Source organism: Aedes aegypti, chromosome 2, assembly GCF_002204515.2.
Source record: "Aedes aegypti strain LVP_AGWG chromosome 2, AaegL5.0 Primary Assembly, whole genome shotgun sequence".
NCBI classification, from domain to species: Eukaryota; Metazoa; Arthropoda; class Insecta; order Diptera; family Culicidae; genus Aedes; species Aedes aegypti.
Window position 1 is genome coordinate 304911143 of NC_035108.1, and position 7147 is coordinate 304918289.

Below are 7147 nucleotides of genomic sequence, written 5' to 3' on the forward strand. Positions count from 1 at the left end.
AATTAAATGTAATAATTAAAAAATAAAATAAAATATAGGAAATCATGTTATAACTCGATGGTTTGACCTAGAATCGATGAATTAAAGATGATTAATATTAAATACATAATAATATATTGTTCCAACGAGCCTGAAAAAAAAATTGAAGATTTCTACTAATGCTTCCAAAACTCAACTAATAATATTACCACATAAACCAAAAGCTCTTTATTTGAAACCTTCAAGTAGATATGTTGTCAAGATGAAAGGGGTTCCAATAAATTGATTAGATGAAGTTAAGTAGCTAGATAAGAATTTAACTTTCAAAAATCACATTGAGAGCATTCAAGCCATATGTTATAAATATGTAAAATGTCTCTATCCCCTTATTAAACTTTGTCTTAAGAACAAGCTTTTGATATTCAAACAAATTTTAGGCCAGTCATGTTGTATGCTGTACCAATAAGGACTATATGTTGTAATATCAGGTAGAAAGCTCTGCAGAGAATTCAAAAAAAAAAAACAATTGAAAATGATTCTGAAGCTTCCTCTCTGGCAAAAATCATTACAATCTTCTATTGCCACGATTAATGCGTTATATGTTTAGGTTAAGTTAATTGAAAACGTGTTTTTTTTTCTCTTATAAGCAGGTGAAATCAACTCACCTGTAAAACATCTGAACTGCTACGGCAAATGAAATGTAGTATGTTGTTAAGAAAATGTTAATAAAATCTTAGATTTGTTTTACCAAATTAGGATGATTGTGTTGTCTAATAACACAGGACTCCTAGATATAAGAAATGAATGTAATGTTTGGAATGATACTAATAAAGAAATAAAATAAAACGAAGGCTCTGTAAAGGATTCAGAATGAGATTTTAAAAAGATTCTGAAGCTTTTTGTCTATTATAATACTAATGAGTTACATATATTATCCAATATTAGAACATTGGAGCAAATGTCGAATAAAATTATCAATAATTTTAGACAAAAATCGTTGCAATCTTCTTTTTACGATATACATTTAGGTTAAGTTGGGTTGAGTTAATTGAAAGCGTTTTCTTTAATATGCAGGTGAAACCAACTCACCAGTAAAAATACATCACATAATGTCAAAATGTAGTGGGGCGTTTCGTCATAGCTCAACTAGGAAAAGTTTTTCATGGGGGTATTATTCTAGAAAGTTGAAGATACAATGACAAGGAATGTGTTTAGTACTAAACATATTGTTATTTTAATTACCATGTGGTTCATGTAACAGTTGTCAGTTCAGCGCCATTTTCAACTTGCATGACAAATTGTGACACGTTTCACGTCTTGCATTGACTCGCAAAAAATAAATGTGTTTTAAATCGAATTTCCATCCATTTTTAGTATTATTACAAGCTGCTAACGATAAACCAGTATTTTGTTTTCATTTCATATGAAATTTTCGATGGTCTATCTTACCCCAAAATATATTTGTACCTGGGGTAAGTGGGACCTATCAAAACAAAAACCAGAATCAAAACTTTTCGTACACGTTTCATAAATTTTGCTAGAGATTAGCACTAAAAGATTCAAACAAATGATTTTTATCAAAAAAGATCAACCTCAAATTACGTAATTGCATAAGAGGGAGAAGAAAAGTTTTATTATTCTTTATTTTTTCATTATTTTTTTATTTTTGAAATACGACTTCAAACTTGAACAAACACACAGCTGAAATTTGAAATGCATCATGTGAACGATTACTTTTCTATGTTATTTGAACTTTATTTGTTATTTCTACCAAATTAAGTAGTGATGGAAAACAATTCCATCCAATAAGGTGGTTTTCTGCAATGCATATAAATTAGACTGGCCCAGCTCAGTATGGGAGAAAAATAAAGTTGTATGATTCCACGGGGCACCCCCAGGATTATTCCTTGGGGTTAGAGGAAGCCTTTCTGAAAAATTCAGTTCATTTGGTCGTTCCATGAGCTGGCGCATTTGAATTGAAGTTAATATGGGATTTTCAGCTCAAACATATGAGCAACAGCACACCATCTACTGTTTGGTTCAGGAAAATTGATGATCGCGTTCAATTGGACCCAGAATGTCAAAAACACTACTTGATGTAATAGCGAAGAATATTGTAGAAGATTGTTACATGATCAAATGCAGTACTGCTTGTATTTCTTCAACATAGCTTGGAGGTAGCCACTAAGCGCATCATTGCCACCTATGACGCTGGGCGAGCTGAGGCACATGTCGCATGCATATAAGTGACTGTACGGGAGTGCTGATCTATGCCTAACTTTCCACAACTGAAAGAGTAATAGAAATGAGATTAAATCTAGATACAACCTTCTGCAATTTGTTCATTAGGGTATCAACTAGTGTATTTGTCATTCTGGGCTTATTTGAACGCGAACAATAAGTATACGAAACGAAACAGTGACATAGGATCAATTTTCAATATATTTGAGACGAATATCCCATACAAACTTCAAATCGAATGCGCCAGCTGGTGGAGCAACCAATTGAGTTGAAATTTTGAGAGAGCGTTTTTCTTACCCTAAGGCTTATATCTAGGGGGTGCCCCGTTGAGTTTTACAACTTTTTTTGTTTGAGGGCCAGTCTAATATAAATAATAACAAAACATATTTATAATTTCGTCAATTATTGATTGTTTATGTGCTACATTTTAATTAACAACTTATAAATGATATATTTTGAACATGTTTAATTCCTCTTTACGCTTTTATTGATGAATTTTCAGTTAATATTAAATGTGAGGTGACATACTATTAAATAAAGGGGTTCTTCCTAAAACTTAACGTATTTTATGGTTGATCCCTTTTGTACATCAAATATGTACTTTAAATTAAAAATCTATGACTTATCAACTTTATTATTGTAATTGTTTTTTTTTTTTATTTCTTTATTAACGAGAATTTTAACTTATAAGCTAGTTCTTCTCTTATTGTAATTGTTGACTTACTGATGTGGATTGACGCATGAAACTGGATGTGTTCCACTTGCCCCGCTTAGCGAGGTAACTGCGTCCATTGGCTCATTCTAAAACTTTCTTCCAAGGTTTTCACAATTTCGAAATTATTCGATTAGTTTCATGCACACACCAGCAAATATGTTGCCAAAACGTGATTGTGTTGTTGGATTTGAAAAATATAAAAATATTGACATTTGAAAATTTTATTGAACAATTTGTTTGAACTATCGTTTTTTTCGTTCCCACTTGCCCCGTGGTACCTTACCGTAATCCGGGGTAACATTGATCATTTTTTTGAATATTTCTCAAATATTTCGTTTGAAAATGCAAATGTTGCAAATTTTATATTTTTAAAACAAGTACTGCCACCCATAGCTCGTGACTTTATACTGCATTTTGATTTTTGAAGATTTAAGCATGTTTGAAAAAATGTTTTAAGTGATTTTTTTTATTTAGCTGATATGGGGTAACATTGATCACCTATGGAAACAGCGATCGGTAATATTGAAAATATAGTTACTTACTTAAATCATGGCCCCTGAAGCCGAATATGTAGGCCAAACGCTTACAAGTCATTCACTTTTTGAGTTATTTCAAAATTAAAAACACCTCGAACCACGGAATACGCCTAAAGGTAGGCAATTTCCTAAGGGATTTCTATATTCTTTACAGTAATTCGTTAATGTTGCCAAATTGAGCATACTTATGAAAGTTTTGACAACGGAATCGTTTTTGGAGAGGTCATTTTTAGTAAGAACCGCATTTTCCTTGCTCATATAGTTTGCAGAACTTATGTAAGACATGAATCTTCGGTAGTGTCATCTCTATCCATTGAAATCATTGTTTCGAAAAGATGACAAATTTACGCATAATAACAACGCAATTTTCGCAAAATTACATTAGCTTATGAATATAAGAAAGAGAAGCACCATTCGCGATTTTGAAATGTTTCATCAATAAACTATGATAGGGGCGGTCCATTAATTACGTAAGGGTTTATGGGGGGAGGGGGGGTCTGAGATTTCTTACGCGCCATACAATTTATTTTTAATTTTGATACAAAATATCTTACTATGGGGGGAGGGGGGGTTGAAAAGCCCCGAAAAATGTCATACGTAATAAATGGACAGCCCCATACGAACTTTTTACGAGTTGAGTCCTTCCGATCAATGTTACCCCGCTGATCAATGATACCCCGGATTACGGTACTCCGAATCATATGTAAACATTTTCCGAAGACAATTTTGTTCTTAAATATACATCTTCATAGTAAATGTATTTTTTCCTCCTTATTTTACCATCTGGCTCAATGTTGATTGTTAAAACATATAATGGAAAATATCCAAAACAGACTTATTCATCTAACATAGAATCTAAATTATGTTTATCGTTTCTGTTTAACACAATGGAACCATAGCGACAGATGATCAACAAGTTTATCTAGTCACTTAACGACTATCAATTGACGCCACCCATGTTTATAGAGTTGGGACACTTCAAGTGTCTGGTAGTCCAATTGATATGCATTTATCTGCCACGCGACTTTGTAGTGATATAAAAATATTCGTCTTCAAATTCGCTGATCTTCTTTGAATTTGAGTAACATCTAGCAACAGCCAGATTTTCACGGCAATCCATCCAACAATTTCACAATTTGCTTCAATTCCATCGATGATGGACCGGTTATCGTTGACAAATCGATGTCAACCGTTGATTAGCAGCTGATTCGGGATGCTAATTGAATGAGTAGGAAACAAGGCTGCGCATCTTACCGTCTTGCGGGGCTTGCGAAGCCTATCATCACGTGATCAATTAACAGTAAATTAATTATGACGGGTTTCAAACAGGCACGGTAGAGTATAAACTGTCGGGTGGACGATAATTGTCCCTACAAATCAGAAGGCAGTGAGCCACTACAAAAGATGTGATAATTATTTGTACTTGGTTATTTTCCTTTGTTGGTTTCCAACAAAGTTCGAAAGTATACACTATAAAAAGATAAAGAGGTCCATCTCTGTGACAAGATAAAGTTGATTGGGTAATCAAACTCGAAGACAAAACGACTTATAGACAGGAGATCGAAAAACAAAAGGTCAAAATGGGAAAACAGCAGGGACAAAACCAAAATAAAAAATTTTTTTCAAGGAAGGGAAAATTCCCACCATGCAAGTCATTTACGATCATTTTGTTTTTAGATCTCTTATCCATTCGAATTGTTGTTCCAAAATTGTCAAACTCATAAGTACGAAGAAAATATATGCAGAACAACGTTTAAAATCGACAATTTTTTCCCTGTTTTCCAATTCATCTCTTCTCTGTGGATGGAACACTGGATTGGAAACGACCTGGATAGTTTAATAATCCTACTAATTTCCTGTTCTCGTTTCTGGCTCTTTCTCTAGATGGCACATCGAGGCCGCTGGCAAATTGGCTCCGGTTACAAGAATGCAAGGCTAGGATTTTTTTCACTCTACACTTTGATTGAGTTGGCACCACGATTCCTGTCTCTCAGGTAAGCACTACTTTTTTTTTGCATGTCCATGTACCATCGAGGTGATGCTTGAAACGGTGTCAGTAAATTTAGATTACATCATTACTGATTACTTTTTCGGTTCTTGTTTTTTTTTTTCAGTTTTTATATTAGTCATTTCAAACCAACTGTCCATTGGAGTGGCCTATATGTATTTGAAAACAAAAATCAAACTGTTAAATCCCAAAATTCGTTCATTTGTAACCCCACAAGTTACTTTAAAATTGAAAGTAACTCATCAAGCTTAAAAATCGATCTATGAGACGGACAGGAAACCGTTTTTCCACGCTTTCATTCTTCCATCATTATAGCACACCTTTCCGTACATCTTATACATAGTCAATCTGCTAACCAAAAGCAAGTCTCTTCTCCATAACATTACCTTACCCCTATACCTTCCTGCATGAACTGGCGTAGATGCAGGGGTTTATCCGATCTACTGTGTGTCAGTTTTAAATGCAACATCAATTCCTCTCCCTTCCCCTCATGGGTTTTCATTCTGATGTGGCGAGTCAAGCGAGTCCGTATTTATGACGGTTACTGTATGTATCTAACTCGACGCCCCTTTCAATTTCGATTTAGGAAGAGTTTCTCTAGCCAATCTTAGCAAACGGATCTGTGATAGATCGTACTGCTACCTTTCGATATCCTTGGTAGATTCTTTCTAAGACCAACAGAAAAAAAAAACTATTTCTTTCTAGATGTCTGACAACCTCATGGACAAAATATGTCTTATATTATGAGAGTTTTGGAGGGAACCTGATGATAATATAGCTATAATCTTTGGTTTCAGTCAATTGAGTAAAATTCTTATCACAAGTGTAGGGAATAAAATTAGTAACAAAAAGTAATGTTTTCAATGAATTAGGATCAATCACAGTAATCAAGAAAATAACAGATCGTAGGAGTCAAGCATTATAAGAAAAGTTCAATAAATCAGTCTTAAAAGAGATCTTGGAGAGGAAGCACCATATAACACTTGTTCTGATTTAAAGTTTCATCAATTTGTCCATTTGTCCCGTCGTCAAGATCCTTTCCAATTCCTGTATTTCGACTGAAGTCCGATCAAACCTGTCGTTGTCCAGTTATTCATTCAACTGCTTGTCCGTTCATCAAGTTCCGTCAAGTTGCTGTCTAGCGTCTGCAGTTTGGTCAATCGTCCGTTCGTCAAGATTCGTCCCTGTTGCCGTTTGTCGTTCGAAGTCCCGCTCATCATGTCCGTTCGTACATTGAGTCCATTTGCTGGTCGTCAGCCATTAATACCATGGGAGGTCACTACAACAAGATGTAGTTTATTAATTTGTGGGATACTTGAAGATGTAGGGTTGGGATCTACTGATACAAAAATACCGAGTATCATCATATGCTGAGACAAATTGGCTTGTCGTTGTGACGAAAAAAATTGTGATTGTTTGTGAATCAATGTGATAGAAATGGGAAAAATCCATCGACCAGTTGTTACTCAATTACAGTGCCGAAGTCAGAACATCGAACACTGTCCGACGAACAATAAAGCTTTTTCTATGTTTACATCGAGCTTTCCATCTTCGTCGATTCAAGCACAGCGACTGCGCTTGGCGCGAAATTATAGACGATTCGCTTCTTGCACGCCTTCGAAACACGTGTGTCTTTCTACAGCTAAGGAAATATCAAATTGAACCAAA